This window comes from Mus pahari, chromosome 13 (genome assembly GCF_900095145.1).
Source record: "Mus pahari chromosome 13, PAHARI_EIJ_v1.1, whole genome shotgun sequence".
NCBI classification, from domain to species: domain Eukaryota; kingdom Metazoa; phylum Chordata; class Mammalia; order Rodentia; family Muridae; genus Mus; species Mus pahari.
Window position 1 is genome coordinate 43,921,241 of NC_034602.1, and position 20,288 is coordinate 43,941,528.

General features: G+C 43.2%; 1 protein-coding gene across 1 annotated transcript in view; it reads right to left on the minus strand.

Annotated features, from left to right (window-relative positions):
• Ppargc1a (PPARG coactivator 1 alpha) overlaps positions 1 to 20,288 on the minus strand; it is a 655,760-nt gene that overhangs the window by 331,174 nt on the left and 304,298 nt on the right. The window lies entirely within an intron of this gene.

Sequence of the window (20,288 nt, forward strand, 5' to 3'; positions counted from 1 at the left end):
TAGAAGCCTGGTAGCAGGATGAGCTGCCTACTTTTCTGAGTCTCCCTGGGGCAAGTGAGTCTCCAATATGTGGAAGCAGGAACAAAAGAGTTTCCCTGGCTCTTTTCCCTGCCTGAAGATGATGTCCCAGAGGTTGTCTTGTGGTGGCAGAAAACAACAGAAAATCTCCCAAGCACATCAAACAGTCCAACAAGGGTGGATAGCAGCAGTCCACCGGGAGTCTGACAACATCACTGATAATTGTGGTTTCCTAAGGACTGTGTACCTTCCCACAGCCGGTACCTGTAACTTTCATTTCTAGCGTCTCGGCTCTCTGTTCCAGTGAAGGACTCCTCACAGGTGCTGGCTGCCAACCCAGTTTCTCAAATACAATTATTTTTATGATGAGGTTCAAGGAAGCTTGGGGCATCAAGAGGACTTCTCAGATCAATATCACGTTTGTAGCCCTGCTCTCCAGCTTCCATCTGTTAAAGGACAAGTCAGCCTGGGTGGCCGTTTTCCATCCCTGAACCACGCTGTAGGTCAGCAGCTGCCCTGCATGCCTCTCTGTACTGCAGGTGACCTGCTGAAGTCCTGGATCACAGCTGACTAAATGAAGTGGATAATTAAAAGAGGGGATGAGCCGTGCCTGGAGATTCCGTTTGCCTCATTGAGAACACCGTGCCCTTTTGATCAATCTACTTGGGGTTTTGTTTTTATTTTTCTCCCTTTGAAAAATGATTAGCCTTGAGAAACTTCCTAAGCATGGCACCGTCCACCATTAGCTGTCAAGGCCAAAGTCTTTGAGGAGTTTTAAATGGCTTTGCACTTAGAAAACTCTAATAAAACCCAGGAAAGGCAGCATGGAGATCAGTAACTTCCCTTGCATCATAAACCAAAGCACCAAAGTTGTCTAAAATCCAAATGTTTGTATAAGAGCAAAGTATTTGTGTGAAAATGTATGATCAGGTAAAGACGGAGGTAGGAATAGAAATGAAGTGTCCTTTGGTGATTTTAGTACCTAGACAAATTTCAAGAGTCATATGATTAGCTTATGTATGTGTATATATACATACATGCATGGATGTATGTGGAGATACACTCTATGTGTGCATGGTAGAGAGAGATATAAAAATGTAACTTGATAGGTTCTGTTACCACTTTACATTTCTTTCCAGGAGAAACTTGATTTGGGCCTGAAAGAGAACTCCTTCTCTCCTCACTCCTCTTTGCCCCAGAAGCACCAGGGAGTAGGGCTCTATGATTCTGGGTGGATATGTTACATAAAACTGATTAATGCAAGACAGCACCGGCAATGGTGGTAATACAGTCATAACAACAGAAATGTGAACCATGCAGCCAGAAAAGACCAAAGAGAATCCCAGGATACATGCCTTGGAATAGAATCAGGCACAGAAGAGTCGCCAAGGCTTGGCCCATGACCTAGAACTAAGGCTGACTCCAAGTAGAAATTTCAAACCCTTCTGCTCAACGTTACCATCGGTTTGTCTTCAGACCTTATCTGGAACAGTCTCTTAGTGTCCTCCATGTACATGTAGAGATGGGAAAGGATAGCATTGCCACTGTATTCATTATACTCTGCCTTTGGAAGCATTCTCCACCAGCATCATCTATCTGTAGGCCAGCACGATGCCGGAAAGCCCAAAATTCCCGCTTGCCTATGAGATTGGGCCAATGACCTACGACCACTGTGAGTCAGTTTGTGCTTCTATGTAATGGGATGGTAATAGGTCTCATATGAAGCATTGTGAAAAATCAAATGAATTGATGGCTAACTATAAAGTCCCGGAAATAGCACCTCACAATTGGTTCTACAAAAAATGGCATTGAATTTATCAGTATTAGGTTGGTAAAAGAATAAATTGTGTGCTCAACTTTGAAAAGTGGAATGCCAATAACAAAAGGAACGAAGGGTGATCTCAGCCCCCCAGTGTCAGAGTTAACACTCATATTTGTGACGTTGTATACGTGTAACACAAGTACATGTATGCCCAGCGATAAAAAGGCACAAGTGAAACTAAATCATTGTATACGTGTGGGACAGTGGGTGACTTTTGCTCAATTCTATTTCATATTACTAGTCACATTTAGATGAAACAGAATTCTATGTCTCTTCTCTCTTATGAGCAGCTTGAGTGTGGCTCTGTGAAACCTTTACTGACTTCCCTGAAGCAGAAATGAAACTCTGAGTCTTTTGGCTAAGTGAAGGAGGAAGACATTACCAACCAACCAATGCCACACTAGGACGATGAGCACAGAGAGGAACAAAACCTCCTTCACCTTCTGGGTGGGGAAACCCACATCATTCTACCAAGAAGTACAAAATGCTCTCCTAAGGTGTCGTGGTGCCTCACAGAACAAAAACGCATCGTGGGAAGGAGCAGCAGCTGTAAGCAGGGCTCCACATATTAAGGATACCTATATTTTAAGCTAAGGAGACAATAAACCCAAATGTTCTGGCCATCTGAAGCATAAATATGAATGATAAACGTGCATCTAATACATTGCAGCATAAGATTTCATCTTTCAAATATCAGTTCTTGACACAGCCATTAAGGCCAAGGAGCACTGTGGTTGTCAGGATAATGTCATATCACACTAGAATAAGTGCCAAAATCCCCCTTGGGCTGCTCAGCTGAGAGGCATGGGTGATGCTATTGTTCTACAACATCAGCACCAGCAAGCAAACTCTATGCCATCATTGTAACAAGCGCCTCATTTTAGTAACAACTATAATGTACAACTGATCAACTAGGAGTCCCCTCTGGTTTTGTGGCCTTCGAAACTCTATATGGTATATTAGAAAGAGTACAAGACATGTCATGATAAAAATAATAATATATTAATAATGGATACATTTACAAGAGTCCGGAGTGTTAACATGACATTGTTGTAATGGTGCTATCATTTAAGGCGATGGCAATCAATCAGGTTGAAGTTATTTTTATTGCCATAAAACTAGAGGGCCGAGACTGAAGGTGTTCACATGACACTGTTCAGTTAAAAAGCAAGGCAACTAAAGGTGACACCCAGGTAAACCAAGGAAAAAGAGCTGGCATAACCAAACCATGTCTGCATTTCTCTAGCTAAGGACACTGCCAAAGGCCTTTGCAGACACTGTCTGCCCCACTCCCTACAATACTATCAGTTCAGCTGGGCATCAAACAAAATTGCTATCTCCAGTTTGAACATGAAGGAACTAATGTTAATAAAAAATGAGTGTCTTGTTTGATGGGGTGTTATTAATAAGATGGCCATCTCGATTTTATCTATGTAGTGCTTTAATAGAAGTCACCCCACTGAGTTTCCTGTGATGTGTCACCACCTTGAAATGTAAAGTAGAGGGTCTATCCTGAGCCCACCTTCAGTCCTAGCATTTAATGTTCCTATAAATGAAGAATAACTCATCCCGTGAGTCATCACCCACCACTGCCTACCTTCAAGTCATCCTCCAGCCTCCTTAATACCAGACAATGGTCCTTCCTCTTCTCTCTTTTCTCAAGTACCTACTTTGTTCCTATATCCAGTTATTGTCCCGTGTGCCCTGTGGGCTATAGTGACTTTGTCCCCTCTACTCAAAATGTTCTCCTTTCTATTTCTCTGCACCTACTAAAGCCTGTTCACTTCTACTGCCTACCTTACCCTACACACATACACACACTTCATGGAGAAATGTTTCTCAGTCAGGACAGACTGAAACGACCTCCATCTGTCTGTCTCAAAGCCTGTTCTATTTTCCAGCACCTCTTTGGCCCTATCTCCCTCTGCTGACCCCAGGACCAAATCTACTTGGCTACTCAGAACACAGCTCTTCTTTCACAGATGTTCACCTAGTAAGCAAAGAAAAATATTGTTGTCTAAAGAAGGGTTCACATGTTTTAATTTGAGCATCAAAGTTGTAGCTACCATGTAAAAAGGCACAATTCATCGGTTGATCTAAAAACATTAGAAACTGAATGACTAATTCCACCATTGCCCTACGCAACTATTCTCTGTCAGCAAAGGTTAATGAATATCCAGGAAATGCCAGGCAGCGTTCTGAGAACATATACACTCCAATAAGCAAGGCACTGGCTCTGCTCTTGTAAAGCCAAGATGCTAGGAGGGAGGACCGCAGAGTTGAACTATCAACAGCAATTCTACAATGTGACATGTGCTAAAAGAGAGTGCTTTCACACTGAACCAGGAAGAGGGATGGCATGCATCCTTCCTATGATGCCTTTTACTAATCAGACTTGATGAAAGGGAAAAGCATTACTTTGATTCTGTTTTCCAAGCAATAAAACATTACAATTTAAAACACAATCTAAGGTGTAAGGAGACACTCTAAATGTGCTCTTAGTTTGTAGATAGATAGATAGATAGATAGATAGATAGATAGATAGATAGATAGATAGATAGATAGAATATATAGTATATGTATAATATATACACATAGGTTTGGAGATACAAATTAATGTGGAAAATGATGTCACAAAAGGAAGCTGATTCTTTTAAATACCTTGGAAGGAACCATTCTACACACTCGAGTGCACGGACCTGTGTGTGTGTGTGTGAGTGTGTGCGCGCACACACACACACACACACACACACACACACACTAACTGAGTAAGTGATCTTAGGCTCTTTGCACTGAACCCTTGAGGCCAGCCTCTCTCTAGGGCATGTGAGTATCCCCTGCTATAGCAAACTACATTTATGTGAGTGAACATTGTACAATGAGGCTTGTCACTGATCCAGACTCTGCATCTGTTTCCAGGTTTCACTGAGTGCTGAGGACACTTTGGATGACTTATCTTAGTGAATCTTTCCAGTATCCCTATGAGGCTACTTCTAGGACAGTCCCCAGTTTGAGAAAGTGTAACCTGGGGCAGACATATTGATTGTTAAACTGCATGTGTAGGTTTAGGCTCTTGAAAGTGGTGGGGTCCAATCCATCTTCCACTTGTCAATTATCCCATAACTTTGTGAAGCTGTCCTTACCAGGAAGCCTGCTTTGACGATCTCATAGAGACCCAGTGTCTCCACTGGGACAAAAACCAGTGATTTCCCCCTCTTAAGTAGTTAAGCAGAACAGAGCTCTGCAGACCTGCAGCGGCTGCTAACAACACTGTCACCCTCTACACTGTTTAGTCAGCGTTTGTTCCTCAATGACTTTCTCCTCTTGCTATGTGCTTAGGTTACTGAGAGAAATCTGAGCGCCTGTTAATGCAGAGCATAGCTCCTGTGAAATGCTTGCCTCCCCACTTCTGCTCTCCTGGAACTGACCTTCCCACCAGGGTCCTGAAGGTAAGCTTCATGCAATTTCATCCTCCATTCAAGAGCTGGTGGAAGGCTTTCCCACATAGTCCTGCATTAACATCTGCAACTTGGATTTTTTTTTTCCCTCCTAGACAAACAGCCTCCTTTCAAGGGTTCCTCAGGCACCTACCTCACTTGACCTACCTAATTTAGAGCAGTCCCCAGTGCCATCTTGGTCGCAGAGTTGTTCTGTGACAGCTAATACATACGCATACATTACTGCTGACATTTTAAAACATCCCTAGCAGTTTGTGTGAGGACATGGTAAACAGATGCTATGGGACTTTTTACCCATTATCAGTCATCTCTGAAGACTGCAGTCAAGTGACAGGTTTTTGAGACTTCTCCGTCTAACAGCAAGAGATTTATTTTTAATAGAATATTGATATTATGGTACAAAATTATATTTGATGTTTACTTTCTTCCCCCTCCAACAAGGCAGTTCAGCTTGGTGGGTTATTGTGAAGTGCAGGTACCCCTAGTCTCTCTGTGACTCTGTTGTGCTTTTTTTCCTTGGGAGGGGGATGTCGCACACTTTTATGAACTGTCTGATTAAAGCGCCTCCATCTGAATGCAGATTAAAAGTTCCAACACCTGAGAGCTCAAATCCAATGAATATTTATACCCCAAACCAGCAGATGAATACACTCTAAAATCTTCAAATGCAAGTCTAGTCATGGGTTTTATCTTATTTTAGGACTTACTTTTTATTAAAATGAACTCTTGCATATTTACACTACAGAAATAAATGTTATTTGCAAGCACAATGCAGTGGAAACCTTACAAAATGCATGGCCTGGGGAAAAGCAACTTTGCTCTTTGGGCAAAGATTTTATTCTTTCTTGAGTTTTCCTTGAAGAGGAGTTTTGATATAATTTGAGGCCCAGAGAAGGCATTCATTTTGGAAGAGTATTTGTTTAGTGACCCACCAAAATCGTATGGGACATTCCCTAGAAGGCAAAGATTTTTGTTGATTTGATAATTTTTCAGAACCACTTTAATAAGTTGATTAAGTTGATTTTTCCCCACTGTTAGGTAGATGAACACGTTTTGGATTTATGTTTAATGTCCCACTGGACAGTTGCCAGATGCCCCCTTGTACTGGAACAGACAGTGAACCTAAGATGTACCCTGAGGTCCTGGGTCTACATTAGAGTACATCCACATTGGCTTTCAGAACAATGATCTCTAAGAAAGAGTCATGTTTGTGCAGCCAAACCACAGTCCCAGGAGGCCTATACTACTAGAGGCCCTTCCCTGTCTTCTTCTGTAACACTTGAAAGTAAATATTGCCATGAAATAATACCACGGGATTATTAACGATCTCTAAACAAGTCTGAAGAGAAATGCTTCACCTTAGCCCATGTCTCTCCTGACCGTCTCACAATCTTTAGTTGTTTATTATGAAATAAGAGACCCCAAATAAGAGGCTAAGCAGGGATACCAGAGTTAGCTTTTGGTTGAACCCACCCCGAGTCTTGAGATACCCATTCCGTCACATTCCGAGAGCTTAGATGTGCAAATCTGCCATCCCACCCTGAGTGATCCCTTCCTTTTCATAAAGTAAGCTCTGAGATGAATGTTTACAAATCAAGCCAGTCATCATTTCTTCATTTTAATGCTTAAACGCTTCATTTTGATTGCTATCTTTTTGACATTTCACCAAGGAAATATGTTTGCGTGTTCGCAGTTCCATTGAATCAGCAATTAGACCTCCATATTCCAGATGTCGGGAGACTTTCCAATGCATCTCCCAATAAAATTTATTTCTGAACTTTGAGATAGAAAAGAAAAAAATATGTACTTTGTATAAATTAGGCACATTATCCTTATTTTTCTAATTTGCAGTGTGTGCGTAGCGGAGCTACTGAAGCTACTGATTCGAGAACTTCCCATCATTCTACACAATAATTTTCTTGCAAACTTGTACATGTTTCCATAGGGACAATGTATGCGTTTTGTAAACTCACTAAAGTTTCTTCAGGTGGAACAGGCACTATGACAATGAATTTGTGTTCCTGGCAGTACCCTACTGTTTACATTCCACAGGAGCTATCGAAAGCATTGGCACTCTGAAGAACACAGGAAATTGATTGTTCAAGACAGATGAGAAAAAAAAATGGAATTCTTGTCTCACCCATACCTTCATTGAAAATATTAACTTGCTAATTTCCCTTCTGCCTGGTCATGTCTTGTCTGTGACTCCTCTCTCATACTCAGACCAGCTCAGAAACAGTGTTTCTGCAGCATAGTGGCTATCGCATATCTAGATGTTTAAAGCGACACAATGCCCACATCTTCCTCTGTCCAGCCTCGGCAAAGGACAGACTGTTTCTCAGACCTGTGCAACAGCTTCTGATTGACTCTTTACAAACCACATTAACCAAAATGGCTGCACAACTGGCATTCTGGCAAAGCTCAGACACTTCGATGACGTGCAGAATTGTCTCCACGAGGTACTATCCTGAGTAAACACAGGCACAGTTGTGTGGCAAAGAAAAGAGGTTTTTTTTTCTGTACTTCTGCTCCCATCCAGTTATAAGTTGTATGCATGCATCACTAAGCGAGCAAAGTCTTCCTGGTGGCTCTCTTGCAAACGCCCTAAATGTCACTCCCTCCAATTTCCCTGTAACCTGTATTTCTACAGGTACATCTTCTCTCCTGCTGACACAAAGGTTTTGTTTGGTATTTATCCACATCAAGACAATACGAGTGAGTTTGGTTCCCTGTTCTCCATCAGTGGAAGGATTTTGTAAATGGCTCCTTCTAGCCTATCCCACATTCTAAAAAAAAAAAAAAAAAAAAAAAAAAGCTTTGAGCACAAAGTCATCTGTTAGGACAGAGTTGAAAACTGCCTCATTCCGGCTAGAAGTGGTACAAGAGCTGCTACTACTCTGGCAAATTTATTTTGCCTTTCAAGGGTTTAATTGCACACAACATGGTGCAGTTTTGATTAATCCTTCAGAATTTAATATATACTCTGGGGGGTCAATATGTTGATTCTCCATGCATCGCTGTCATGGGAGTAACTGGAATGTGTTTAAACTCCACAGGAGGTGAACTTCTTCAGCTTACCTGGTCCTGCCAAGGGTAAAAAGTGCTCCTTAATGACCCCATCCAGGAGGGGAGCCAGCAGAGGGAAGTGCTTCCTCCCTAACACTATTTCTGGTTTGCTTGGCAGGCACATGTCCCTTGGGGTGGTCCCAGGTGAGCCACATACTGGAATCTTCCAGGCTCATGCCCTGATCATTTTAATGAGAAAGCAGTGTTGGAATATTGGCACATTGCATCCAGCCAACATATGGGGATGCTGTACAAGCGCTTAATTGAACTATTTAGAGATTATGAAGGGGATAGTCAACTGGGTCAACGAGGGTTTATTCTCTAACTTGAGATAGAAAGGCGGTCATCCAAAGGTAACAATGAGTCCACTTGCCATTCCCACAGAGAATGCTCTTTGAAATTCTGGAATCCATGTCCCCAGTGTTAGATGTCTCTTGGAACCTGAGATCACCACCAGTGACTGGGCATTTCTAGCCATGTGGACATGAGTAGGAACCATTAGAAGTGATGTGGCAGCAACAGCACACTTGAGAAGTCCTTGTACCAAGCAGCCCCAGGAGAGAGCACAAAATAGAGCACAAGATAGACAGGAACTTGTATCTAGACCCCTCATCCCTCTGTGTAACACAATCCACATCCCTGTGTAGCCTGAGCAGGCTGCTAGTCCCACACAGAGTGCTGGTCTCTCCATTCTAAGGAGCTATGTGAAGGGCTGACTCAGGGGTTTCTCGGATTGTTATGTTAAACTTTACCTAAGTCCCAATACCTCTGACCAAGGCCATATCTAGGTATTCTGGAATAGGACCTTTAAGGGTGTAATTAAATAGAGTGAAGACATGTGGGTAAGTCCAGAAGTCATATGACTAGGACAAACACAATAACATAGGCATATACAGAGAACCATTTTGAGACCAAAGTCAAAGTGACAAACTAAGGAAATAGGCTTCTGAATAAAACCCAATTTGCCAACTCCTTGATCATCAACTTTAGCCTTCAGAATGGTAAAGAAATAAGTTTATATTATGTGAGACCCCCTGGTCAGTAGACTTCCATTACAGCATCCTGACCTGACTAAGGTTGGGCTAGAAAACACCAAAGCAATCAGATTCAATAGGGAATACAGACCCTCAAGGAATTCTGGATCCCTCTCATCCCATCCTCCCCAGCCCCATCTCATAGAAACACAAAGATAACAAATGCATCAAGATCTATTACCTAAAGTTGCTGAGAGCAAAGACGCCAAAAGTCACCTTCCAAAATTCAGAAACCCAGCCCAGACTGCTGGTCCACCCCTAATTTTAATACATATATATATATGTATATATATATATATATACATATATATATATATATGAATGTAGGAATGTGGGCTCACATTGAAGAGCCTAGAGGGTAAAAGTGGCTTCTGGCCATATGCAGCTTCACGCCTCAGCATAAGTTCAGGGTAACTAAGCCACAAACAAGAGGTCAATCAGGAAATCATTGACTAAAAGCCAAAGATTTTTACAAAGTTCTTTCCCTGGAAGGCTATCCAAATATACACTATCTATCCCCATTTTTCATAAGTAAAACATTCAAATAACTGTATGATAAAAAATGATTCTAGTCACCAACTTCAACCCGCCCCAAAAGCCATCTTCCGTGAAATTTTCTCAGAACTGTTGCTATGTTGTCACACAAGCATCTGCCAGGCTCCTTGCCAAAAGGAAGCCGAAACACCAGAAGGCTAGCATCACCGTGGACGACAAGGTTCTGAATATAGAACTGCCCACACCCCTGGGCTGTGTGCTCACTAGATTAAACCAGCTACCAAACATCCAAAAGTTAGATCAACAAACACACTGCCAGGTCTGTAGTTAAACTGCAATCCACTGGGGCCACCAAGTCATGTGTGCCCCTCTTGATCCCCCTGGAAGGTCAGGTATCTGACCCGAGACCCAAGAAGGGTGCCCATCCACCCACAACCTGTTCCAATTCAGTGTCTCTGGTTGAGTCAGGTCTCTCTCAAGCTCCAATCCTTGGCAGTTTTAAGAACCACAACCAAAGGGACCACTGGACACAATCCAAGTAGCTGCCTTGGATACACTAGGGTGCAGAACGGGTACATGTTTACTCAACATATAAGTTAAGGTCAACAAGGGAAGGTACACTTCCTGTTCACAAATCCTTTAGGGCTGTTTGTTTTGGGGCCTCTGGTTGTTCCTGGTTAAAAAAATTAAAAAAAAAAAAAAAAAAAGAATAGTATGTGCCTAGGAGTAACCAACTTGGTCATGTGAAAAGTGTTAAAAGTGTTCTCTGCTATAAATCACTAACGTCTTCCCAGTCTTACAAAATCCTGGGTTAAGAAATCAAAGAGGACTCTCTCTCTCTCTCTCTCTCTCTCTCTCTCTCTCTCTCTCTCTCTCTCTCTCTCTCACACACACACACACACACACACACACACACACACCGGGTGTGTGTGTGCTCGCATGTATGCACTGTGTGCAGGTATGTGCGTGTATATGTGCATGTGTGTGCCTTTCTTTTCCCTCACACTACAAAGTTCTTTGAACATTAGAATGCTCAGCTCTCCCTTTGGCCCACAGATTCAATTCAGGTAGAAATGACAAAAAGAAATCCAGAAATTCACCTGAATGCAAACACCCCAGTGTGCGCCTGTGACTACATTCCTCCCTAGCTGGGGACCCAGCAGAGACTGTCTATTAAGCAAGGGTTTTGATATTGAGACCTGTTCCTTTAACCTGCAAGACACCCAGTGGCCTCAATCCAGCACCTCTTCTAACTTCTTGTGCTTGGAGCTGTATATTGTGATCTAGCAAGGGAAGCTAGCTTCCATCAGCGACGTCTCCCCTCTGACACTGTTCACTTCTCCAGGGCAGTGTGTCTTCCCTTGCGAGATGCAAAGCAAGTTAGACTGTTTTATCTGAAGCAAGTTATCAGGTAGGTTTCCTCCATTGTCAGAGACTTCTAATAACGTGGCAGGTTCTTCCCTTCCTTCCTTCCTTCCTTCCTTCCTTCCTTCCTTCCTTCCTTCCTTCTTTTCCTTTCCTTTACTTTCCTTTTCTTTCCTTTCCTTTTCTTTCCTTTCCTTTCCTTTCCTTTATTTTCTTCCTTTTTTACCTTGCTTTCTTTCTTTTTTCCTTTCTTTTTTCTTTGCTGGAAGATTTTTTTTTTTGTTTTAATCAACAAACATGAATGAATCTGTGAAAAGAACACAAACTGAGTAAATAAGGATTTTTAAAGCATAAATGGAAAGGAAAGTAGACTTTTTAAAGATTTATATTTTATTTTTACATATACGTGCGTATCTATGTGGGTATTCACACATGCTTGTGGGTGCTCAAAGAGGCCAGAAGGAGGCCTCGGATGTCCTAGAGCTGATTACAGGGGTTTTCAGACTACCCAGAGGGTTCTGGGTCGCACACTCGGCTCTGCACGGGCAATAAGCATTCTTAAGCACTGAGCCATCATCTCTCAAGCCACAGAATAGATTCATATTATTAACTGATACAGTACTAAATGATGGGCACTTCGTGGAAAATCCACAAAATTCCAATGCAATCCTTGTCCCCTGACTTTTCTGCCATTCTCCTGGCTCTGGGGACTTTTGACAGTGTACAATGAATCCTGTGTGTCCCCTTCCATGACTGAACACTTATTTTATGCACTCTCTTCACACATAAATAAACACCTGAGCTTGTGGAACAGGTAAAGGACACACTCAGTGACACCCAAGGGAAGCACTCATGTATGATTATAAAAAAGCAAAATGAGTGCATACCAGAAGAGGACTATGTAACACTCTGGTCCAGGACGGCTCCGTAGGATTAAACAAAAACCATTGAACCCCTAAAGCAAGGGTAGCTAAAGACTTGGCAGAACGTCTTTCTCTAAGCTACCCACTCAACTCAAACAAGCTGCTTCCTTCCCCAGAAGCAGGGCTAGGTGCTGAGATATGCAGAGACCTAGCACAGACAGGCCTGTCTCCTGTCTTACTGCTTGAGAGATCATATGGACAGCATTGCTGGGTCAGGAGCCAAAAGCTGCCCACAATGTCTGCCTGCTTGCCATCTGGCTGCAAGAGACATGGGGGCATAAGAGAACAGGTGAGAGAATGTGTTCGCCCTCAGTACCAATCCCAAGGGTAAACAAAGCATGGTGGAGGCCAGGGCTGAAAATAAATCCCTCTTCAAACGCTAAGGACATATGCACAGATAAAGGCGGGGACGGCTATAGATAAACTTGAGTTATATTCGGGAAGGCATTCGTCTTGGGCCACCTATCTGATCACAGGTCCTGTAATCACACAGCCTCAAGACAAGAACAAGGGATTTCTTTTGTTCACAGCAACGCTGAGGAACCGTGATTTTTGTAGCTGATCGCTGGACAATGCCATGTTGAAGACATTCTGAAAATAGCACTTTCTCCAAGTCCATGCACAACCAGAAAAGGATAATACACTGTGCCCTCAACTTTGTCAGATTCCATCCATGCCTCCGAAATGTCCTAAAAGGAGTGCCAGCCCCTAGTTGGGAGAGATGCCGGGACTATATGCCAGCACCCTAAAAATAGGACTCTTGTGATGAAAACGGAGAGACAAAGAAAGGTGACTCTCTTTCTTTGTGCTCACATGGCTGAGAGAGGCGTGACAGGAGAACTCTTTCAAACCCTCAGCTGCTGCCAGGCATACATATCCTCAGAAGCAAGCAAGAGGTGTGTTGGCAATATAGCTTCTGTCTCCCTAGGCCCTTCCCCCTCAAAAAAAAAAAAAAAAAAAAAAAAAACAATGATAGACACAATCCCATCCAGCAGTGACAGAGAGGGTCCTCTTGGCAGACCAGATTTCCACTCTTCTCTTTCCTCTGAACCATATTAGATAATTCTCCTAACCAAAAGACCAATAAAGAGTTAAGAGACCTCCAGAGAGAAATAATCACCATGTATGGGCTTTAAACAGCTTTTAGAGCCACCAGGACCTGCTGAATTAGGATCCTTAGAGCAGTCAGTTAGGAAGCGAAACAGCAAAAAGAGAAGCTGGAGAGATGGCTCAGCGGTTTGAGAGCATTTCCTGTTCTTCCAAAGGACCTGAGTGAGTTCAGATCCTAGCACCCACATCTGGTCCCTCATCACTAACCTCAGCTGCAGTTCCTAATGACATAGTAGACCCTCTTCTGTCCTCTGGGGACACCTGCATACACATCATAAATACATGAAATGAAAATACATATTTTTTTAAATGTGGGGAAATGGGGAGAAGTCTCCCCCCCCCCGCCGCCTCCATCCAGAGAAAACCTTCATATAATGCTGACCATGACCTCAGTGGCTCATAAATCCATGGTCCATTTGAGAGGCATGAGAACAAGGCTTGGCCAAAAAGGCCTCAGGGGTTTCACGTTAGGAAAGCTGCTGTATTGAGCTCATCTAGCCCTCCAGGTTCTTAACAGCTCTACATCTGACACAGGGAGGTGTGAAGTCCTATCACCAAAGTGGGTATTGATCAGGAGTCAACCATGCTGATACAGTTTCTTTCCAGATCTGTGGTTTCCTAACCAGCAACACCCCTTCGTACTTCTCAAAATAATGAGTAGGGACTGCCAGCAAAGTAGAGACAAAGAGCATGCCATGCAAGAAAGTACTTCATGAAGTAAAAATGGGGGATATAGAGAAAACGGAAGAAAGGCTCCCCCTTCGCATATTGCCATGGCCAGAGGACCAGCTACCGTCCTTGAATCCCCACTGTGGTATCAAAAATACAAATAAAAGATGGCCTGGAAAAGGAAGGAGTGTCTTACGTACTTGAGGGCAAAGCACGTAGACTCCTGAGAAAATAAAGTGGTACCTTCACTCCAATCAGGATCTAGGGATGTGACTATCTGAAAGGAAGACACTCATTTTCCTTCTGTGAAAATTTAAAAACCCCTCAGACCAACAGGTCCTAAGAACAAACACCAGGAAAGGGGGACTAGGCTTTTAATCAGAACAACAACAACAAAAAAATCTACTACCAAATAGAGGTTAAAAAAACCTGTCTTTGAGTTAAAACTTAAGACTCATAAAACTACTTTGGGAAGCTTCCCTAAGATTTTCAAAGAACTTCTCTCTCTTGTATTTGTTATAGAGAGTTGGCAAACCACCGTCCACTTGTTCTTCTAAGGCTATGTGACCTAAACATCTGTTCTGATGTTATGCAGGAGTGACTCGCTCCACACATAGAAATTGTAACCAACCTTGGTGAAGGCTAGCCTCAAACTCACAGAGTTCCACCACCTTTGCACAGCAAGTGATGGATTATAGGTGTGCACTACTGTACTTGGTTTATCTTATCTTTTCTTTGTTTCTTTGTTCCTTTGTTTCTTTCTTCCTTCCCCCCGACCCCCGACACAGGGTTTTTCTGTGTAACCCTGGCTGTCCTGGAACTCACTCTATAGTCTAGACTGGTCTCAAACTCAGAAATCTGCCTGCCTCTACTTCCCAAGGGCTGGGACTAAAGGTGTACGCCTTTAGTCCCAGCCCTTGGGAAGTAGAGGCAACTTGAGGGAAAGGATGATAAACGTTTAGAGTAGCTTCTTATTCTTTTTTTTTTTTTATTGTTTATTTGGGAAATGTTTATGGAGAGTCTGCTGTGTACTGGACCCTGGGGGTAAAATGGTATACAGATAGAGAGAGGCTGTGGCCTCCTAGACTGTACTGTTAATTGATTTTTCAACAGGATGGGATTTAGAACTGCTATTGAAACAATCTCCAGGCATGTCTAGATTAAGTAAACTGAGTTAACCCATCTTTCCATGGGATGGGGGGATAGGGTCTAGGACTAAATAAAAAGGAAAGTGAAGATGAATACATGCATGCATTTCTCTCTCTTTTCTGACTATGCATGTCATAGGACTGGCTCCTTTCTCTTTCTGCCACCATGCCCTTCCCATTATGACAGAACCTAACCTATAGAACCACAAACCCAAACAATGTCTTCCTTCTTAGTTACTTTGGTCAGATACTTTATAGCATCAAGGAGAAAAGTAGCTAGTGTATAGAAAATGCCACCAAAGTGCAACACTGGTACAAACTGTAACATGTGAAATGAAGAGTTGAGAATGTCTGGAACAAGGAAAAGGAGATTGGAGAGAAAATGGCAAAAGAAACTTTCACCAAGACAACTTGGTTAGAACCCAGAAAAAATCAAAACTTGCAGAGAGAACCAAGGCAGAGTCATGCAAAAGGCTTCTAATGTGCTAAGATGAAAGGATGGACTATCCAGAGACTACCCCATCCGGGGAATCCATCCCATCATCAGCCACCAAACCCAGATACTAATGCACATGCCAGCAAGATTCTGCTGAAGGAACCCTGATATAGCAGCTTCTTTTGAGGCTATGCCAGTGCCTGGCAAACACAGAAGTGGATGCTCACAGTCAGCTATTGGATGGAGCTCAGAGCCCCCAATGGAGGAGCTAGAGAAATTACCCAAGGAGCTGAAGGGGGCTGCAACCCTGTAGGTGCAGCAACAATATGAACTAACCAGTACCCCCTGAGCTCATGTCTCTAGCTGCATATGTAGCAGAAGATGGCCTAATCAGCCATCATTGGGAAGAGAGGCCCCTTGGTCTTGCAAACTTTATATGACCCAGCACAGGGGAAGGCCAGGGGCAAGAAGTGGGAGTGGGTGGGTAGGGGAGCAGGGGTGGGGGGAGGTTATGGGGAACTTTCGGGATAGCATTTGAAATGTAAATAAAGAAAATAATAAAAAAAAAGTAAGTTTTTAAAAAGGCTTCTAATGTGATACCTGAGGTGAGAGAAATAATAATGGCTGTTATAGTAATCAATGTGACCTGTAACAGGCTCTAATGGTACAGACCTGTAATCCCAGTACTCAGGAGACTGAGGCAGTAGGACTGTGAGTTCAAAGACAACCTGGGCTACCTAGAAAAAGTATCTCTCAAGAAAGGAAAGGAAAGCTTACGAAGGTAGGAAAGGAGCTGGGTAGAGTCCTGTTTATGTTTTGTTACAGAATGTTTTGAGCATTTTGGTCATGTGTTCACCAATAGGCATTTATTGACCACATATCATCTATCCACTACTGTGCTGGGAATGGGGTTATAAATATCACAGACGTGGATTTTGTTCTCAGGAAGGCTTAAGTCAAATCAGAGGCAAAACTCCGATCTCAAGAACTGCTACTTGGCATTACAACAAATTGGGGAAGAGCCAACAATTCAGAGGAACCTGTCAGGGTGACTCCACGATTGCTGTGAGTTTGAAGGAAAAAGAAGAGCTACACTCGTTTCCTTTAGCACACATCTCACTGGAACTCCCTTGCTTTATGCTTTCCATGCAGCCACACATTCATCTGGGCCCTGCTGACCACATGCCCTGCACCCTAGCACTGAAAGCTAAAGGGCAGAGAAGGAAGACGGTGTCCCCTGAAGAAGTTCATAGCCTATCTGGTAAGATATAAAAACAACTGAGCACGCTCTCGTATACACAGCACCCCAAGTGAGCACGCTCTCATATACACAGCACCCCAAGTAAGCACGCTCTCATATACACAGCACCCCAAGTGAGCACACTCTCATATACACAGCACCCCAAGGAAGTAACTGTATGTTTAATCCTGGGATGACTGTCAGGTGTTTTAGCAAATAAAGAGGACAGGTGTTAGCTGTATTGATTACTTTTTAACGTCACAAATGTTCAAAATGCCTCCTCCCCCCCCTCGTGATACCGTATATTATTTATGATGTTAACTTTAGGAAAGAACAGAGTATAACAAAGACATTTGATGAAAAACTCTGATGGGGTTCCTATATCACCCAGTTAGAAATGTGTAGGGAGCAGTTTCTGGTAGCTTTAAGGATGACTATCCAGCGAAGGGGCTTGTAGAGTCTAGTTTTAAAGGTAATAGGAGTTATCTGGGGGTTCACACACACGCGCGCACACACACACACACACACACACACACACACACGTTTGAAGCCTGGCACATGAACCCTTCTACATACCAGCCTGACCTGTGTGCAGACTAGGAAGATTACAAAGATGTCTCTGCTGCTCAGAGTTATATGCAAGAACAAACTGGGGTCAATCATGTAAGCAACCAACGAAGAAAGAGAATTACTGAACGAGGGCCCTTTGTTCCTTCCTTTTGCTCTACTAGCTTTCACACACACACACACACACGCGCGCGCGCGCGCGCGCGCGCGTGCGCGCCCTTCTACCCCCATGGTTACCTCAACCAGACTCTAGAACATCATCAGCATCTCTCATGAAGTAGACACCCTGCTCACCGAAATGTTAGCCCCCTTCCATTGTCCACCCCGGACAAAACCACCTAAGCACTGTTCTGTGTCTCTGCCAGGATATCCTTGTTTCACTTGCAAGAACGGAGAAGGCAAATTCCAACAGTGTCAAAGGTTCTTTCTAGTCTTCATCTGGATCCTTAAAAACCCATAGTATAGCTGGGTAGTGGCAGCATACACCATTAATCCCAGCACTGAGGAGGCAGAAGCAGGGGGACCTCTGTGAGTTCCAGGCCAGCCTGGTCTACAGAGAGAGTTCCAGGACAGCGAGGGCTACACAGAGAAACCCTATCTTGAAGAAAACAAAACCAAAACCAAAACAAAACAAAACAAAACAGAAAACAATGACATTGTACTTTTGCATAGTTCTCTATGGTTTTCTACAGTTTCCATTCATCGACTTCATGGACAAGCTATGGTGTGGTGAACCTACGTGAGCATGTGTGTGTTCATAAACACTGAGCACAGCCCTAAGCAGTGAATCTTCAAAACTCTCATCTCACCAGTTCTGTTTCAGGAGGAACAAAGAAAACTAGTGGCTTTTTAATGTCACTGTTTGCATTAACGAACAGCCCTGAGCAGCCAGCCCAATGGCAAACCCGCACCATATTTGCTACTCTCAGACTGTGATGCCTTGCCACACAGAGATAGATAAGGTCACTTGACTGTCTCTGCCAATAGACGATGGAAAAATAAGTCAATGAATATAAACGCTGTGCCAGGGACAACACCCTCAGACTCTCAATCCACTTCTCTGAGTTTGTCACTGCGTGTTTTCTGTAAACCCCTGGTGCTCTGCAAGCCTGTAACCAGAGTGACAGGTGTCACCTCAGAAACACGAAGACTGTGCTCCCCAGCCTTAGCTGGCCCATATATGGGAGAGTATGTGCTTCTAAAATCACCTCGTTGTTTTGCGTAGGGTAGAAAAAAAAAATATATATATATATATATCACATACTAAGCAGTGTGAGTATCCAGTATGAAGTAGCTAGAGACAACAGAATAATTCCAGACGCATAATGAACAAAGTAAATTTAATAGTGTGGGCCTTGTTTATACTTCTGCCATCAACTTTAATGATGAGCCTATTTATGCTAAACTCCACTACATTATCGAAGTCATTAGTGCCTGTAAGTAAGTGATAATGTGCTTGAAACTTCCACGAGGACATGTGTATTCCTCCGAGTCCTACACTTCCGTGTTGGGAGATGCAGAGCCAGTGAATATTTTCAAACATTCCCTTGGGGATAACTGTTAGGTCTTATGCCCTGGAAAATGAATGACGGTTCACTCAAGTCTCAGAAAGAAAGTTAAAGAGGTGTCTTCCAATTTAAGGATGTGGACAAAACTCAGTGAGCAAACTGCTCACTGTGCAAACACAGGGCTCTGATTGCAGATCTCAAATACTCACATCGAAGCTGGACATGGCGGTGCACATCTTTAACCCTAATGCTGTGAAAGCAGAGATAGAAGGATCCCTTGGCTGTCAGCCTAGTCAAATAGATGAGCTCCAGGTTCAATGAGAGACCCTGGCTCAAAAGAAAGAGGAACGTGACAGAATATAACAACATCAAACACTAGCCTCCACATGTAGGCATGTGCTCTTGAGTGCGCGCGCGTGCACACAGAGAGAGAGAGAGAGAATGAGAGAGAGAGAGAGAGAGAGAGACAGAGACAGAGACAGAGACAGACAGAGACAGACAGAGACAGACAGAGACAGACAGAGTCAGAGACTGACAGAGACAGAGACACACAGAGAGAGGCAGAGATAGAGATAGAGATAGAGAGAGAGAGAGAGAGAGAGAGAGAGAGAGAGAGAGAACAATGCTCAGTAACATTTATACATATACATACATCTGAGAACACAAAAGATTTCTTTCCATTCGCAATTCCCATCCAAGTACAAGATAGTGTTGTCTCCTGAGTCAGCAATGCAGAAGACACTGTCAGATTTTCTTGAGGTATTGACCCAAGAAACAGCAAAAAGGGATAAATCTTACCTCTCTGGCTATTATTGGTCCACTAAGATACACTTTTATGGAAGCTAGATGACAGAATCACAGACAAACCCAGTATTGAACATGAAATCAAAGTATAAAGAGAAGGCACATTGGCTCATTAGTTGTAATTATCCATGTGTGGTCTTGGTCTGGGCAAGGGATAAGAATGTACATCTCTGCAGATTTGAAGTCCTCAATAAAAAGGACGCCATAAGATTAGCACAAAGCAAAGAACCTCAGCCCTCTAGAGCTGTCTCCCTCTGTCTGTGAGAGCCAGGAGTTTCACATGACCTCAGATATCCCTACCTTGGGATTTGGAGCATCTTTGTCAACTGCCTGAAGTACAATGCCATCAGAACCTTAGTAAGAACACACATTAAGATCCCCATCAGCATTTTCCCAAAGATGAGCCACAGTTAGAACAGACGCTATGTGCCTCTTAAATGAAGTCTGAAAGAGAAAACCCAAGACTACTGAATCGTACTCGCAGCTCGGAAGGGGGCTGCTTGGACTGGGCCCTGGTAGTGCTCTCTACAGCAAGCATGTACCCCTTCTTACACTATCCTCTCATCGGCAACGTCTCCCTTGACCACCTAGTCTGGTTGTACAGCCCAGTGACTCCCCAGCCCAT